Below are 20,510 nucleotides of genomic sequence, written 5' to 3'. Positions count from 1 at the left end.
TTTCAGGGAAAATAAGATATTATTCAATACACAACTTCAACTTCGTGTTAAAATTAAACATGACGTTGTAGACATAGTGGTAGGTGTAGTGGTTGTAATCTGCCGTTAGTATTAAGAGAATTTAGTTCATTTCATGAGCTGTAACATACAACTGTTTAGACCCATAAAATCCCGAATGTAGTTTTAGTTTTATAAATCTTAATCTGAAAACATGAACATTGATTTATTTATGAAAATTATTATAATCAATACTGTGACGCATGTAGAGAGATCTTATTCGTCCGAATATTTCGCATTTCGAGAATTTGAATATTAAATACAACATCACTGGATATATTTCAACACCTTGGAAAAGGGATATTCCTCCGCGATGATCCAGACGAATATAGTTCGGCAGTACATCATCTCCCGCTAACGCTTGTAGATATGTTTAACTCTGCAGGTGAGTCTTAAAATAGTTCACGTCTGGGGTACGATTTTTACATGTCTGGAAATGCTGCCATTTATCCATGGTGTCTTCTCCTCTGAAAATAGTGCCTGTTATCGTCTCCTTTTTCCAGCAGTCGACAATATGTGTATGTGTATAACAATGTATACAACACTTCGCTCGTATATGCCAACTACCTCCTGATTTATTTTACTGATATACTGTTTTTGAAACTTCCATCAACCTTTCATCTTAAAACTTTGAAAGGATAAAAAAATCCGAATTGACTTTGCGCAGGAGGCATTAAACTAGAACTATCTCCCCCGTTTACCACACGCGAGTAACGCTATCTTCCATCATGAGCTTGCGAGACTTAAGTTATTATGATTTTTTAAATACACCATAAGCTCCTCCCTTTATTCTAATTACAACCTACTTTTCCTTGTGACCCATTTACCCTTGAGTCGTCAAGGAAAGTAGTCCCAGTATGAAGTCTGCATGTGACGTCATAGAAGGATTTGAATTCGCATGAATTACAATGGTTACAAAACTGCTGAACAAGGGATTTCGCTATACTGCACAATGTGACAATCTGATATTTTCTGAATGAATTATGTCATAGATAAGAAGGAAGTTTGGTATGGCTAAAACTGTTGAAACATACAAGAGAGGTGTTCATACATATATATTAGAAAACACCAAACAGAATTAGTAGCAAATTGTTTTGATAGAATGTCGGGGTTTCTTCGGGACAGTGTCATTATATTTTCACCGAAAGTATTCAAGCTTTGTTGTGTTCTTATTGGTCAACTTATATTAAATTCGAAGGAACTGCATTCGGTTTTGAAAGGTGTGACACTCAACCTGTGTACTATGTGAAAGGTACAATAAATGACAACATTAAAAAATAAACTATTTATTCCGAAATTCATGTAATAATTTTCATATCTTCTTTAAAATAATATTTAGTATTAATTGACATCAGATAAAAATTATTAATTTCAGTATTTATGTATTATTCATATCATTATGTTGACAAAGCAAATAACATACGCTTTGTGTTGTTTATTTTAAAGCTACTGAGTATTAATTGGGTTTTGTTGAAGATTAAACATATCAATAAATTAAAATAATGTGATGCACTGCACTAAACGTTCTAGCTTGAGGTCAAAATATGGAAATATTTGTTGCGTTAAGTAGACAAGAGGGAAAATGGAAAGAAAGACGGCTGATTGTGTTGCATTAATGAAACATTGATACTTCAAATGACAATCAACCTGTAAGTAGCATAAAGATTCCCTATCAATGACCCTAACACCTTAGTATTCAGTAGCACAATGATGCTCTGTCAATGACCTACACCTTAGTATTCAGTAGCATAATGATGCTCTATCAATGACCTACACCTTAGTATTCAGTAGCTTAATGATGCTCTATCAATGACCTACACCTTAGTATTCAGTAGCTTAATGATGCTCTATCAATGACCTACACCTTAGTATTCAGTAGCATAATGATGCTTTATCAATGGCCTTAACACCTTAGTATTCAGTAGCACAATGATGCTCTATCAATGACCTTAACACCTTAGTATTCAATAGCATAATGATGCTCTATCAATGACCTACACCTTAGTATTCAGTAGCTTAATGATGCTCTATCAATGACCTACACCTTAGTATTCAGTAGCTTAATGATGCTCTATCAATGACCTACACCTTAGTATTCAGTAGCATAATGATGCTTTATCAATGGCCTTAACACCTTAGTATTCAGTAGCATTATATTGAAAGGCTAGATAGAGGTCAAATTGATTTACAATATGCGTATGTCGTTAGGTCGATAACTGTTTGTTGCAGACCACGTAGTATGGACTATTTAAGGCTTTATAAGAGCATAAAAATGAAATTATTTTTATTGAAGAATTGTTTATTCATTGCTGATATTAGACAAACACATCAGTGACAATCTTATGCGGTATGAATTTCAAGTAATCTCATTGAAATATAAAATATGCAGCAGCCCTTTTTGTATCAGGACACAGAAAAATTGCAGAAATCTATCGTGATAAGCATAGGATACGCACTTGTCATTAGTTTATCTAACTTGAGTCGATTCATAAAAACATTAAGTATTGTGATACGAACACTGGTCATGTAATATGAGGACGTCACGCAATGTGGCCTTATTATCTATAATATCAATAATTCATTTCATGAGCTTCATTCATGTCAGTATCATAAATAATTATTTTTCAAAGCCAAGCCAATACAAAAATGACCAAAAACAAATAAAAAGCTAATGTCTTATAAACATGTAGTAACTTATATAGCAAGAAGTACTCTTGGAGTGTGTGGATAAGATTTTTTTTAATAAGATTTCTCATATGGTAAATTTCTCAAACTTAGGGGACGTTGCTGACAACATGCCTTTGAAAGTTTTAAGTATATTTCAACCATGAAAGTTACTTCATTAAAGACCAAATCAATTTGAAGTAATGGGGAGTTGTGTTGTTGATATGTGCGAATATTGACCAGGGTACGTTGGGAATTTGAGCTGATATGTTCTTATCTTGTCCAGGGTATGTTGGGGAGTTGTGTTGTTGATATGTCCGAATATTGACCAGGGTACGTTGGGAATTTGAGCTGATATGTTCTTATCTTGTCCAGGGTATGTTGGGGAGTTGTGTTGTTGAAATGTCCTTATATTGACCAAGGTACGTTGGGTATTTGAGTGATATGTTCTTATCTTGTACAGGGTATGTTTGGGAGTTGTGATGATATGTCCTTATATTGACCAGGGTATGCTTAGACGTTGTGACGATACGTCTCTACAGTTACCAGGGCATGTTAAACAGTCGAGTTGACATGTTCTTATATTAATCAACATATGTTGGGGTTGTGCTGGTATGCCCTTATATTGACTAAAGTATGCTTATTATTTGTGTGATATCTCATTATATTGACAAGTATATCTTTGGAAATTGTGTATGTATGTTCTTATCGTCATCAAGATATGTTAGGGAGTACTGCTTCCCTTATATATACCACGATATGTTTGCTAGTTGTGTTGATATGTCCTGTTATTGTCCGGGATATGTTGGGTAGCTGTGTTCAACCGTATAATGGCTAGGTTAAGTTAGGGAGTAGTGTTAGTATGTCGGTATATTGATCCGGGTATGTTTACGAGTTTTCCTAACCCTGACAAGGGTATATTGGGGAATTGTGTTCTTATATTCACCAAGGTAAGTTGGGGTGATGAAATCTGCGTTATTTTTTTTATGAAGGTAAATATCGACAGTAAATCACAATCAAAGTATGCCCGTGTATATTTTTGCGATCTGGTTCAGAACATTAAAACACTATTTGTAAGTTATTCGAGCTTTATCTGTTTTTCTATACATATGTCCAATGACCCGGTGAAGCATGAATACAATATGGATACTCAAAGATACAAAACAATGCGAACTAACATGCTCTTACATGTCAGATTGTGAATTTCAAGAAGCTCATAACTCAAATTTATTTCAAATTATTAAAACTGTACCTGTGTGTAAGGGGTCTAAAGATGAACCCCATTAGGTTTATAAATATTTGCTTTCTAAATTTACTATATATTCAAAATTTAAAGTGAAAATTCGGCATGGCCACTTAAGTGTCCTTTGCATAAGGTGATCAACTGATTTTTTTATATTCCCAGACATTTACATCTTATTGAGAAGGAAATTCGAGCTAAATCTTTCAAGGCCTCAGTGAAGATTCAAAACGTTTTATTGTGGACAAATGGAGGACATTTCTCCAAATTTGACGCATGGGGGACGGAAGTCATGTTTGTGGCAAATCCCTATTTTGACTTCTACCATATGTTCCTGTGTGTTTTCAGGTGAGGAATTGACTTTCCTTTGCATGTGTTTGTGAAGGGTGCCACCGGTGGAGCAGGATACGCTCATCTTTCAGCGAACACCTGGTGTCATCTTTTTTTCATAGTCGTTCATAAACATATGCTTATAGCCGAAATAGAACAATGGACTTTTAGCAGAAATTTCTTGATTATGGCAAAGAAATTGTCAGTTCATATCAACCCCACTACGGATTGAAACAACATCAAACTACTCTCATCTGGGAAGACATGTGACTGCTTGTGTACACAGGTAGAATATGTAATTAATACAAGTCAATCCTAAGTTATTTCATCATTTTTACGATATTTTTAAGTTATCGATACATATATAACCACAGTTACTGTCACTGTAATAAGATATGGATATAGGCAATGTAGCATTACGCTGAGTTTAATCTAGCTAAATTAGCTTAGCCTGATGGCTTAACGTTTAAAGAGTGTGGGTATATATTTTTATATTAAAATCTTGCATATGAGTTGTCTGCAACCGTTGTATTTGAAAACAATGAAATCCTTTTAAACACTCATGGTGGTATTTTACACATACAACACATACCTGTTTATTTCCCGTTTGCATGTGATGGTATCATATCAGACTCGACAAATATCCTGACCGGCTAGACATGTGCCGGTGGAATTGATTCAAGCCAGTCATTAAACATTTATGGTTCTATATAAGACGAAGAGTGTTCATTCGACCATACCTATTCCTCTAACCCTTTCAGGTTTATTTTAGATGCTTTTGGATAACAACCAGAAATGATTTTCTGAGTGAGTAGTTATTGCAGAATGTTTTATAGCTGAGGTAAATATAGGACGATATAGGACGACAGAGAATTCTCATTCAATGGTTTCTGCAATAACTGTAAGCTTGATGCCGTGTAACTATTCACCATGGATATAGCTTTCACGAAGCTTGCAACTGTTCACCATGGTTGAAGTATTCACCAAGATTGTAACCGTTCACCATGGTTGAGGTAAATATAGGACGTCAACGACAGAGAATTCTCATTCAATGGTTTCTGCAATAACTGTAAGCTTGATGCCGTGTAACTATTCACCATGGATATAGCTTTCACGAAGCTTGCAACTGTTCACCATGGTTGAAGTATTCACCAAGATTGTAACCGTTCACCATGGTTGAAGTATTCACCAAGCTTGTAATCGTTCACCATGGTTGGAGTATTCACCAAGATTGTAACCGTTCACCATGGTTGAAGTATTCACCAAGCTTGTAACCGTTCACCATGGTTGAAGTATTCACTAAGATTGTAACCGTTCACCATGGTTGAAGTATTCTCCAAGATTGTAACCGTTCACCAAGGTTTAAGTATTCATTAAGATTGTAACCGTTCACCATGGTTGAAGTATTCACCAATTTTGTAACTATTCACCAAGGTTAAAGTATTCATTAAGATTGTAACCGTTCACCATGGTTGAAGTATTCACCATGGAAAATGTAAACCGTTATATATCATCACATCTTAAAAGAAATATCTGCATAATGATGCCAACAAAATATTCACTTCAGCGATGCCCTTTACTGACAGATGTAGCAATCCAATGTTATGTTTTGACCTTTAGTGTCAAATCCACGTTTACGCAGTGGCCTTTACTGACATGTAAAAATCCACATTAAAATGGCGATCTTTACTGACAGATGTAGACATCCACATTAAAACTCTATGTTAAAGTGATGGCCTTTACTAGAAGACGTAGAAATCCAAGTTTATGTGAAAGCCTTTACAGACAGATATAAAAATTCATATTTAAGTGATGGCCTTTACTGACAGATGTAGAAATCCACGTTTTAGTGATGGCCTTTACTGGCAGATGTAGAAATCCATGTTTAAGTGATGGCCTTTACTAGAAGACGTAGAAATCCATGTTTAAGTGATGGCCTTTACAGACAGATATAAAAATTCATATTTAAGTGATGGCCTTTACTGACAGATGTAGAAATCCACGTTTTAGTGATGGCCTTTACTGGCAGATGTAGAAATCCATGTTTAAGTGATGGCCTTTACTGGCAGATGCAGATATCCAAGTTTTTATGGATGGCCTTTACTGGCAGATGTAGAAATCCATGTTTAAGTGATGGCCTTTACTGGCAGATGCAGATATCCACGTTTTAGTGATGGCCTTTACTGGCAGATGTAGAAATCCGTGTTTAAGTGATGACGGGGTTTTTCTCGACCAAAGAAGACCCTACTTCATCACTCTGCACTGGTTGACTGTGGCGGCCCTGTTCCACAGAAGGTCAAACCGATTGAATCGATATTACATACTGTTTAGATACCACTGTGGTCAACAATAACATGTAGTATGCATACACCACATATATGTCCGACTGTACAGCGGAAGTTATATATCCCGTAGTATAATTTCACATTCAACACTTAAAAAGGGTTCGAATGGAAATGGGACTTATATGCTCAAATCTAATGGAGTGCAGTGAGGTCAAACTCGGTCTCGTCTACAATGACGTGCATACAAGCATGAGAACCAGTTTTTCCTTTCCTGGGGTCAGTCCGCTCCTGGTCCGATGATTTGCCTCGAAGTATAGCAGCAAACACCGCGTGGGTACTGCAACTTTGGATATGGACGCAACAACTGTACAAAGAATCATCCCAAATTCATTCTCACTGCCCGCTGCCTTTTGCGGTAATTTTAAGTAACATATTGTGCCATTTTCCGCCCTTGGTCTGTCATCAGCTGGTGATATCATCAGATGTAACAGTAATATGTCGCCAATAGTGATATCATCAGATGTAACCGTAATATGTCGCCAAAAATGATATCATCAGATGTAACCGCATTATGTCACCAATAGTGATATCATCAGATGTAACCGTAATATGTCGCCAGTAGTGATATCATTAGATGTAACCGTAATATGTCACCAATAGTGATATCATCAGATATAACCGTAATATGCCGCCAATAGTGATAGCATCAACTGTAACAGAAAAATGTCACCAATTGCCGTATCATCAGATGTAACCGTAATATGTCGCCAAAAGTGATATCATCAGATGTAACCGTATTATGTCACCAATAGTGATATCATCAGATGTAACAGTAATAAGTCACCAATAGTGATATCATTACATGTAACAGTAATATGTCACCAATAGTGATATCATCAGATGTAACAGTAATAAGTCACCAATAGTGATATCATCAGATGTAACAGTAATATGTCACCAATAGTGATATCATCAGATGTAACAGTAATATGTCACCAATAGTGATAGCACCAGGTTTGACTGTAATATGTCACCAATAGTGATAGCATCAGGTGTAACAGTAATATGTCACCAATAGTGATATCATCAGATGCAACAGTAATATGTCACCAATAGTGATAGCATCAGATGTAACAGTAATATGTCACCAATAGCGATATCATCAGATGTAACAGTAATAAGTCACCGATAGTGATATCATCAGATGTAACAGTAATATGTCACCAATAGTGATATCATCAGATGTAACAGTAATATGTCACCAATAGTGATATCATCAGATGTAACAGTAATATGTCACCAATAGGGATATCATCAGATGTAACAGTAATATGTCACCAATAGCGATATCATCAGATGTAACAGTAATATGTCACCAATAGTGATATCATCAGATGTTACCGTAATATGTCACCAATAGTGATATCATCAGATATAACAGTAATATGTCACCAATAGTGATATCATCAAATGTAACCGCAATATGTCACCAATAGTGATAGCACCAGGTTTGACCGTAATATGTCACCAATAGTGATAGCATCAGGTGTAACAGTAATATGTCACCAATAGTGATATCATCAGATGTAACAGTAATATGTCACCAATAGTGATATCATCAGATGTAACAGTAATATGTCACCAATAGTGATATCATCAGATGTAACAGTAATATGTCACCAATTGGGATATCATCAGATGTAACTGTAATATGTCACCAATAGTGATATCATCAGATGTAACTGTAATATGTCACCAATAGTGATATCATCAGATGTAACAGTAATATGTCACCAATAGTGATAGAACCAGGTTTGACCGTAATATGTCACAAATAGTGATATCATCAGATATAACAGTAATATGTCACCAATAGTGATATCATCAGATGTAACAGTAATATGTCACCAATAGTGATATCAACAGATGTAACAGTAATATGTCACCAATAGTGATATCATCAGATGTAACAGTAATATGTCACCAATAGTGATATCATCAGATGTAACAGTAATATTTCACCAATAGTGATATCATCAGATGTAACAGTAATTAGTCACCAATAGTGATATCATCAGATGTAAAAGTAATAAGTCACCAATAGTGATAGCATCAGATGTAACAGTAATATGTAACCAATAGTGATAGCATCAGATGTAACGATAATATGTAACAATAGTGATAGCATTAGATGTAAAAGTAATATGTCACCAATAGTGATATCATCAGATGTAACCATAATATGTAACCAATAGTGGTATCATCAGATATAACCGTAATATGCCACCAATAGTGATAGCATCAACTGTAAAAGTATGAAGGCACCTATTCTGATATCATTAACTGTAACTTTAATCCACTAATATTATTAACTGCAATTGGAAGAGGCCACCAAAAGTGATATCGTCAACTGTTACTGTGAGAGGCCCTTCATAGAGGCCACATATAGTGATATACTTTGAGAGGCCATATATCAGATACAGCAGACACGAGGCCACCGTGATGACAAAAGCGGTCAAAAGGTCACACCATGAAGACTGTTAGAAGAAGACCCGTTATTTCCACAGCATAAGCAGTTCCATGATGGTGACAGTAGATCTGATAACTGCAAAATAGTAAATCGTTAGCCACGAGACACGTTATAATTTAAGATATCTATTGCAGGTGCCATTATACGTGAGTTTCGTTTCGTGCAGAGAATATTGCACGAAATTAACCTTAGCGTTCAATGTTTCTAAGGAACAGTTGTGCTCAGGAGTGTCAGATATATCAGAGTTCGTCATTTGCGAATGGACTCTACTTAATTATGCGTAAAATTCGGATTCACATGGATAAACAATAAAAAGTATATCCATTTTGAAAAAGATATAGAAATGGGATATAACAAATCTGTCAGCGAGATTATTTTGTCACGTGCGGTCGATACATGTTTGAGCAGAGTGTAGCTAGACGCTCTGTGCAGTAAATAAATCTTGCTGGACACAATCCCCAATGCTGACACAACCATGAATTTCATGGAGTAACAGCCACAAATGTCATTTGCTGAAACAATCGCTTGTCTCAACACTGAAACTATCACCAATTTGTGTGCTGGAAAGGGACTATTTTCAATGCTGAACCAACATACATTTTAATGCTGAAACAGATATCAATCACAAAGCTGCAATCATTTCCAGCCTCAATAATGAAACATACGGTGGCCCACCAATTGTCCAGACCCAAAGTTGATACAATCATAGACCGTAATGCTGAAACAATGGTCAGTCCCCAAAATTAAACAATCGTTCGTCTCAACAATAAAACAGTTGTCAGTATCAACAATAAGACAATCGTCAGTCTCAACAATAAAACAATTGTCAGTCTCAACAATAAAATAATAGTTAGTCTCAACATTAAAACAATCGTCAGTGTCAACAATAAAACAATCGCCAGTCTCAACAATAAATCAGTTGTCAGTCTCAATAAATCAGTCACCAGTTTCAACAACAAAACAATTGTCAGTCTCAACAATAAAACAACCGTCATTCCGAACATTGAAACCAAATTCAGACGTATATCCACACGCCCGGACAAACAGGTAATTATAAAATACAGGCATATACTCGTTTATCCAGACGCTTGACAGATACTCGTTAATCCAGACGCTAGACAGATACTCGTTAATCCAGACGCTAGACAGATACTCGTTTGTTCTGATACCTGAAAGATACGCGTATAACCGGACACAATAACGTGAATAATGTATACACCATGAAACACATATACCTGTATCCACACCCCTCGACACAAATATTCTTTCATCAAGGCTCCTAGAGACCCAGACTCGTCCATCCAGACTCACGAATTCACATCCAAGAATCTGCACGCTGGACACACTGACACGCGACACACGCAGACACTGAAATGTTTCTATCAAGACACCCAGTTTCACAACTTGTACCACTCACACACCAAGGGACACCTACTGAGAAGAACATGCACAGAATATTTATGAAACATAGATTTTCCCACCATTCGCTTTTATTGTTTAACTTTGTGGTAAATCAATCTGTCTATACGTGGGAATGTACACTTTCGTTATTATTTCATTGTTGTTTGTACTATGCCAAGATTGATGAATTCGGAGTACTAGGTTACACATCACTGTGCGCCTCTTTGGATACCAATGTTTTGAAAAAAGGATATTTTCTACCGCATTCAATAGTTTTTTACTTCTGTCACAGTATACATGGTAGTATTAATTCATATTGCGACCGCCCGGTTAACATTTTAGGATGTATGGTGGGGTTGGAAGGGGGCTGGGTTTTCCCCAATAAATCTATACTACAATAATATATTTTACATTCAGTCCCGCATGTGGCACAGTGATGGAATATATCATTTATATACGAGGGGTGGCTGCAAAGTCCTGAACCTAGCTTCGCAAGATGTATTGTACACTTTCAACAGTTTAGGTGTGTTAATTACAATACTTTCGATACCGCATTTGAGCCCAAATCCACAACTGGGCAGCATATTTCTGGAGGATTCAAAGTAAATAGATATTCCATGTTGATGAAAATGTGGCTGCCTCGCTGCCATGAAGTATCTCCAACTGAAAGGGCTAACTCCAAGAGCCACCCATGCCGACATAGTGTCAGTTTTATGGGATGGTGCTCCTTCCTTTGCCAAGAGTTGGGCAACAGAATTCAAGACGGGAAGAGATGGCCTCGAAGATGATCCAAGATGAAGAAAATCCTCAACTGCCTCCACGCGAAGATTTTGATAAAATACATGATATGTACATTATGGATAATGAAAGACTCACCACACGTCATATAGAGAAGAATAAACTGGGCATGGCAAGGGTTTCACCACACTGGGTTCCAAGGCTTCTGACTCCAAATTCATCATCTCTCATGAGAATTTACGACATTTTGAAGCAGACCAAGATGATTTTGTTGAGCGAATTGTAACAACATGAATCTTGGGTTCACCTCCATCAGCCAGAGACTAAACAACATTCAAAGCATTGCAAACATCAAACGTATCTGCCTCCGAGGACGGCCACGTCTGTTCCATCAGCCGGGTTTCTGTGATTCCAAACTACCCCCCGAAGGTCAGACCATTTATGGTCAGTATTATATCAGCTTAGGCAACTGCGTCGAGGCTGAACGTCGTGGAAAATACACTAAAATACAACAGGACAATGCACTTGTGCACAAGTATGTTTCCATGGCTGCAATGCATGCATATGACTGTCGCTTTGAATATAAATTGTCAATACAAGAGAAGATACCAGTCTAGATTATCCACTGAAGCAGATTCCATGTGTGTGTGTGTGTGTGTGTGTGTGTGTGTGTGTGTGTGTGTGTGTGTGTGTGTGTGTGTGTGTGTGTGTGTGTTAATTTGTTTGTTAATTTGTTTGTTTGTTTTCCTCGTACACTCGAATCGCTGGACATAACACAGGTAGACACCACACAGAACAAAAGTCCTAGTCAGAGAAATGAATACGTTATGGTTATTATTCAAGACCAGACGTATGTGCTGCCATGACACTGTAGATACCACCAAGTAATACGACCTATCGATGCTATCTGTCCTTGACGAAGACTGCATATTTCCTGTTTGTTAATTTCATACGGATTGCTCAAGGTAGATAACAATAGGTCGCCTGTTCAAGGCCATGCCGTATCTGATAATACCAAGGCCATGCCGGATCTGATAATACAAAGGCCATTGAGAAGGGAAAGCTCAGTATGCGGGATCCTGCCAACCAGTGGTATCATAAACATTTGTCCATATATCTTTGCAGTTGAAATATCTATTCCAAGAAATTTAATCTTAATCTTTCTAAAATTGGAGTTGCAAATCGATCCCCTATACAAACAACTGTCTGATGTACAATGTTGTTTTTGAATACTTATCCCGTACAGATTCTAACAATGAGTAGATTGTTGAACAAAAACAGTCAATCAGTACGTTTAATATGTTCCCGGTGTTAATACCAATTTTTCTAAATATAAATCAATGTAAATATATATATATCACATAGAAATTAAAAGGTATGGACCATTATCATGATTACTACGATGGTATATTCAAAACAATAAAAGACCAATATGATTAGTTACGGAGCTACTTTCAAAGCAGCTAAAGACAAGTATCCTGACTATTACGATGCTCTGTACAAATCAGATTCAGACTAATATGATTACTACAATGCTTTATTTAAAGCATTTAGAGACTAATATGATTCTTACCGTGTTCTACATAAAGCAGATTTAGACAAATTTCATGATTACTACGATGTTATATGTAAAGAATCTATACGCAAATAGGAATACTACGATGACGTATAAGCAGTTATACACAAATATAATTTCCACGATGCTATATATACCGCACCTATAGACTAATGTTGGGACTATTACAATGCTGTATATGCCGCACCTACAGACTAAAGTTGTGACTATTACGATGATGTATATACCGCAAATATAGACTAGTATTGCGACTACTACGATGGTGTATATATCGCACCTACAGACTTATGTTGTGACTATTACAATGCTGTATATACCGCACCTATAGACTATTGTTGTGTCTATTACGATGCTATATATACCGCACCTATAGCTTAATGCTGTTACTATTACGATGCTATATATACCGCACCTATAGACTAATGTTGCGACTATTACGATGGTGTATATATCGCACCTATAGACTAATGTTGTTACTATTACCATGCTATATATACCGCATCTATAGACTAATGTTGTGACTATTACGATGCTGTATATACCGCACCTATAGACTCATGTTGTGACTATTACGATGGTGTATATACCGCACCTGTGCACTAATGTTGCGACTATTACGATGCTATATATACCGCACCTGTAGACTTATGTTTTGACTATTACGATGTTGTATAGACCGCAAATATAGACTAAAGGTGTGATTATTACGATGCTATGTATACCGCGGCTATAGACTAATGTTGTGACTATTACGATGCTATATATACCGCACCTATAGACTAATGTTGTGACTATTACGATGCTGTATATACCGCACCTATAGACTAATGTTGCGACCATTACGATGCTATATATACCGCACCTATAGACTAATGTTGTGACTATTACGATGCTATATATACCGCACCTATAGACTAATGTTGTGACTATTACGATGCTATATATACCGCACCTATAGACTAATGTTGCGACTATTACGATGCTATATATACCGCACCTATAGACTAATGTTGTGACTATTACGATGCTATATATACCGCTACCTATAGACTAATGTTGTGACTATTACGATGCTGTATATACCGCACCTACAGACTAATGTTGTGACTATTACGATGGCGTATCTACCGCACCTATAGACTCAAGTTGTGACTATTACGATGCTTTACATACTGCACCTATAGACTAATGTTGTGACTATTACGATGGTGTATATACCGCACCTATAGACTAATGTTGCGACCATTATGATGCTATATATACCGCACCTATAGACTAATGTTGCGACTATTACGATGCTATATATACCGCACCTATAGACTAATGTTGTGACTATTACGATGCTATATATACCGCACCTATAGACTAATGTTGTGACTATTACGATGGTGTATATACCGCACCTACAGACTAATGTTGCGACTATTACGATTGCGTATCTACCGCACCTATAAACACAAGTTGTAACTATTACGATGCTGTATATACCGCAAATATAGACTAAAGTTGTGACTATTACGATGCTATATAAAGCAGATTCAGAACAAATATGATTACTATGAAGACATCTAAAGCAATTAGTGACCCATATGATTGTTACGATTCTCAAAAAATACAGCAGATTTAGATTAATATCCTAATTACTACGATTTATATGACACCGCTACAAATACATATCGTGATTATTAAGATGTTATATCTAACACACACAAATATAAACACACGCGTGCACACACACACACACACAAACACTGCCATACACACACTGCCATACACACACTCACTCACACACACTAACACACACACACACACACACACACACACACACACACACACACACACACACACTCACACACACACACATACACACACTCACACACACACACACACACACTCACACTCACATACACACCTACACACACAAACACACACAAAAACACACATTGGGCTAGCACTATATAAACCCGGCATTCGTCAGGACAAGTACAAGCAGCATACCCACTTGCGTGCACGTCGCTACTAGTGCATAAATCTTGGACGCGACATTAACCCCATTTAATCTCACCTCGCCTCGGACTCCTTTGTCCAATATTTCAGACCACCGACTGCACATGTATTGACATAATATAGAAATGCATTACCCTCGGAAATCTAACACCTATGCTCACAGCACTTCAGGTTGCAGTATTAGTTTGGTTTGGATTTTCCGCTTCTACAATTGACGACATTTCGAAACTTATTTTCCACTTATTCTGCTGAAATGCAGTTCAGAACTATATCAATGGTATATGTTTCTGATAACCAGATTGTCTGGTCCAGACTCGGTTTTTACAGGCCTCCGTCGTATGGTAGATGTATTGCTGGGTGTGGTGTGAGGCAAAAAACACTTTACTTTTTTATTTAAAAAAACTGTGTTGAGTTGCGATTGCTACCGGTAAAGTAGGGCTTGCGTTCATTTCTCGGGAACACCTGGTGTCATTACTGATTTTCGTTGATCAATTTATATAATTGTTATTTCTATTTTCCCTTTTCCCATTATCAGGCGTTGACGTCTTGAATGTACATGGACATCAAATCTCAGAACTGCACCTGTAGGAATCTAAACTTTCAATCACATCGACGATAGCTCAGAACGGATATTAATTATAAGTGGTATCACATGATATCATGTCGTATCACAATGTAAACAGTTCAGACTGGGTCATAGCATCTCGTAACATGACATCTTGATGTTGCATAGGAACGCCGCACGGTCTACCGGTCTATATATATATTATATCAAGTCTGAACTGTTTACATTCAGACACTCTAAGGAAGCAGTGATGTGTATACTGTAAACCTGTGGGCATTTATATACAGGTAGGTTCATCAGTAAAATGGTTACTCTTTCCTTACATGTTCAACGTTTACTTACTACGCTACGATCTGGTATGCGTACTACGTTAAGCGTTGTGAACTTATTGAAAGGTCGTATTCATAAGCGATCGAGTAAGTTGTGTTTATTGTTGTTTTGTACAGTATACCAAAGCGTGGCAGCTTGATGTGGGAGGGAAGTCCGTGGTGGTGCAGGTCATAGACGTTTAAGACTTTGATGAAACCCACGACTATATCATAAGAATGTGTTTAGGAATCACTATCAAGCAGCGATGATACCAGATGTGCGTATCCTGCACTACCGGTGTTCGATGTTCACTGATGCGTCAGATTTGGAAATGTCCTCCACATGTCTATCATACACCTTTTTAGAGAATCTCAGAAATCTTCGTGGAAAGAGCATGATCGATTGTACCTAAAATGTTGTGAGATGAAGACACCAAAGACTGGACCTGTTCACCGAACAAGCAAAGGTGACCCCTGGAAGTCCCAGTCTTCCCTCTTGTCATACAGCCTTGTGGATAGGTGCTGTGTCAGTCTCAAGCTTTATGCGTTGATCTTAACATGAATCTAAATCGTTCATGTGGGTAAATCAGTAAATCCAGCCCAGATACAGAAGGAATTGAAACTGACTAATTTGTACAGTGTACAATAGGGTAACCGGTGATATACCTATTCAGGATAACCCGTGAAACTAGCTGTTGAAGACAACACACGACATTATATCCGTGATGTTATAATTCGAGATAACTCGTGAGTCGTCCCTCCATCCATCTCTTCTCCATTCTCCTCCATTTAAACCATATAAAACCCTTCCGCCTCTTCTACCTCTTCCCCAAACTTGCTCCATCACCAACCGCCCCCCCCCCCCCCCCCCCCCTTCCTCCTAAACCTTATCAGTTTCTTCCATCTCTTCTGTTTCTCTTCCCCACTTAACTTTCTCCATCCCCAACCTATCTTCTATACCGTCACTCTTCCTCTTAACTGCCCCCCCCCCCCCCCACCACACACACACACACACACACACACACACACACACACACACACACACACACACACACACACACACACACACACACACACACACAATTATTCTCAACTCTCTCCCCGGCCACTACCAAGTCCTACTCGACTCCACTCTTTCTCAGTTAACCCTTCATGTCGCTCGTAACTCTTCCTTCCCTGTCTTATTCAACTTCCCTTTTTATAGCCCTTTCTCTACATTCCCTCGTCAGTCTCTTCCCATCTCTCCTCACTTCTTCCCATTTTTTTTATCGATGAAATAAGTACTGTCGACCAATCGAATCTGGTATCACAATACCATTTGCCGAACTGTGTCACTGATGCATCACAGCAATATCAATGCAGACGCTTTCCGCGAAGTAAAATCGGGATCCAGATTCGCAACATATCAAGTCGTACTTGTGCGCTCAGGAGTGACAGGGTTAACGTCAGTGACCAGGTGTGTATCATATCCACGTAACGTGGGTACAACTGAAAGTGATAAATCTATAAATTTGAGTCACTTTTGTTCAACACCTCTTTGAGCAGTATCGCGGTCAGATCACTGCGTGGCAGCAAGATGCGGGTGTAAAACCAAGAGACATGAAACCATCCGCCACGGAGACTGCGCTGACAAGCCATTTGTTTTTAGAACCAACTACCAACGAATCCTGGTACGACTAAAGGAGGCAACTCTGCAAAAATGAGGATTATATAAAAACGAATAACGATTGTGACTGTGGTTGTTTCTTCTACCTTCTTTACTAAAATATTCGGGTTTTGTTTCAGGAGGGGAAGACAACTAAAAAAAGAAGGAAAAAGAAGCAGGTTGCGGAAGGACAGCAAAACGTCGTCAAATTCTCAAGTAACCAAAGTATGTTTGATTTTTTAGTTATTGTTAAATGCCGCACTATTCCAGCTATATGATGGTTGTTTGTAAACACTAACTATCGGGTCTGGACCAAGCTTCTATTCCAACAGGAATACGATCACACCCAATCAACCTGCCACCCGAACCCTTTAGACGACTGGGGATCTTTATTACAATCCGGAATCACCACGGATGAACACAGTATTACTCTACAATATGAAATGATGTACTATCCAATCATATTTTTGGATGGTGTACCCATTACTTCCTTCGGTACTTTCGGTAACAAATTCGGTTTCAACATATCAGGTTCCGTATATGCTGTTTCCATTTTTTCTGGAGCACTTACGTTTTCGTCATGTTCTTAAAGGGGGACCGACTCTCGGATTAAGTGACAGTCCCAGCACATTTGATTCAAGTCAGAACCCCTTTGTCTACAAACTCCAATATTATGATATATGTCAAACATGTAACTCATGACTATGAAGTCTCAATTTCACAGATGAAGTTAATTACAACGCTAGACAACAGACATGGGAACATGATCAACTGTCTCTCGTCAGTAAAAGATGTTGGAATTAATTTACATGTTAGTAAAATGTATCTCAAATTCCAGTCTAATAATTAATAATCTACGCTGCAGGAATGATACTTTGTTGACCTCTGAAATTCTTACTTTGGCTTGTCAGAGATTAACATTACAATCGCGCGTAGCAATCTTCCCGCTCGTAGCTAACAAGCGGCGGCCCAAAGTGCCTACCAATATGTACCATATATGGTCATAGGTGCCATAGGTGCGCATGAGTAACGTCACAAAGTGAAACAAACACGGAGACATATCTTCACCTCTCGCAAGTTTATAATGATAATAACAAACTACTTTGCTTTTTGAGCGAGAACGATTCTACATCGTCACAGGCTTCACGTAGTTTTCTATACGTATTTTACTCGATACCGAAGATCAATGAATGCTACGTGTTGTGTCGTCAAGACGCAACCTACGAGAAAACGTTTAGGTAGACAGGAGCCCAGTCACAGACCACCCCAGAATAACAATGCAACTTGGGGTGAACACCATTGGTCTCAAGAGGACCGATATGTTGAATCTATAATCTTGATATTATCAATCTGCCATGCAGATTACGATTCGAGGTACAGAATATCTAAAGTATACTTGGTAATCTCCTTAAATATAAGGATATACATGGAATTACCTGACACATATAAAATACATTTTAACCATGTAAAATACGGCTACACCACGAATAATCTGATATATCATGAGAGGTACCTATAGTTCATCCCGGCAATGTTACATCACCAGAAGTAACTGTATACCATTAAAGCAATGTCACATCACGAATCATAATGTTACATCACCCGGGGAAACTAAATATCATTAATTAGAGTACAGTTACATCACCAGCAATAAGTATTTATAACTGAAATAATGCTACCTCATCAGAACTAACTATATATCATTAAAGTACTTTTACATGATAAGAAGTATCTAAATATCATGAACATTCTAGTACATAATCAAAAGTAACTAAATATATATCATTTGAGTACTATAATATCACCCAAAGTAAATATATATCAATAATTAAAGTATCATCGTCATATCACCAAGAACAGCTATATTTCATTAAAGAAATGTTACATCAGCAGCAGTAACTATACATCGTTAAAGAAATGTTACATCAGCAGCAGTAACTATACATCGTTAAAGCAATGTTACATCAGCAGCAGTAACTATACATCGTTAAAGCAATGTTACACTATCAGAAGTAACTACACATCGTTAAAGCAATGTTACATCAGCAGCAGTTACTATACATCGTTAAAGCAATGTTACATCAGCAGCAGTAACTACACATCGTAAAAGCAATGTTACACTATCAGAAGTAACTACACATCGTTAAAGCAATGTTACATCAGCAGCAGTAACTATACATCGTTAAAGCAATGTTACACTATCAGAAGTAACTACACATCGTTAAAGCAATGTTACATCAGCAGCAGTAACTATACATCGTTAAAGCAATGTTACACTATCAGAAGTAACTATACATCGTTAAAGCAATGTTACATCAGCAGCAGTAACTACACATCGTTAAAGCAATGTTACACTATCAGCAGTAACTATACATCGTTAAAGCAATGTTACATCATCAGCAGTAACTGTACATTGTTAAAGCAATGTTACACTATCAGAGGTAACTGTACATTGTTAAAGCAATGTTACACTATCAGAAGTAACTGTACATTGTTAAAGCAATGTTACACTATCAGAAGTAACTATACATCGTCAAAGCAATGTTACACTATCAGAGGTAACTATACATCGTTAAAGCAATGTTACACTATCATAAGTAACTACACATCGTTAAAGCAATGTTACACTATCAGAGGTAACTGTACATTGTTAAAGCAATGTTACACTATCAGAAGTAACTATGCATCGTTAAAGCAATGTTACACTATCAGAGGTAACTATACATCGTTAAAGCAATGTTACATCATCAGCAGTAATTATACATCGTTAAAGCAATGTTACACTATCAGAAGTAACTGTACATTGTTAAAGCAATGTTACAATATCAGAAGTAACTATACATCGTCAAAGCAATGTTACACTATCATAAGTAACTATACATCCTTAAAGCAATGTTACACTATCAGAAGTAACTATACATTGTTAAAGCAATGTTACACTATCAGAAGTAACTATACATTGTTAAAGCAATGTTACACTATCAGAAGTAACTATACATCCTTAAAGCAATGTTACACTATCAGAAGTAACTACACATCCTTAAAGCAATGTTACACTATCAGGAGTAACTATACATCGTTAAAGCAATGTTACACTATCAGAGGTAACTGTACATTGTTAAAGCAATGTTACACTATCATAAGTAACTATACGTCCTTAAAGC

General features: G+C 37.2%; 2 long non-coding RNA genes across 2 annotated transcripts in view; one reads left to right on the top strand and one right to left on the bottom strand.

The window, feature by feature from the left end:
- Nucleotides 1–20,510, top strand: part of LOC139458326 (uncharacterized) — a 131,861-nt gene that overhangs the window by 16,007 nt on the left and 95,344 nt on the right. The window contains exon 3 of the long non-coding RNA XR_011652661.1: nucleotides 17,487–17,571. This is a non-coding gene — a long non-coding RNA (uncharacterized lncRNA). The remainder of the gene's footprint in view (nucleotides 1–17,486; nucleotides 17,572–20,510) is intronic.
- Nucleotides 1–20,510, bottom strand: part of LOC139458325 (uncharacterized) — a 139,926-nt gene that overhangs the window by 47,756 nt on the left and 71,660 nt on the right. The gene's annotated exons all lie outside the window — the stretch shown is intronic.

Source organism: Haliotis cracherodii, unplaced genomic scaffold (assembly GCF_022045235.1).
Source record: "Haliotis cracherodii isolate W230 unplaced genomic scaffold, xgHalCrac1.p SCAF_12, whole genome shotgun sequence".
Lineage (NCBI taxonomy): Eukaryota > Metazoa > Mollusca > Gastropoda > Lepetellida > Haliotidae > Haliotis > Haliotis cracherodii.
Note: the sequence above shows the minus strand (reverse complement) of the source record. Positions and strands in the feature narration are given on the sequence as shown.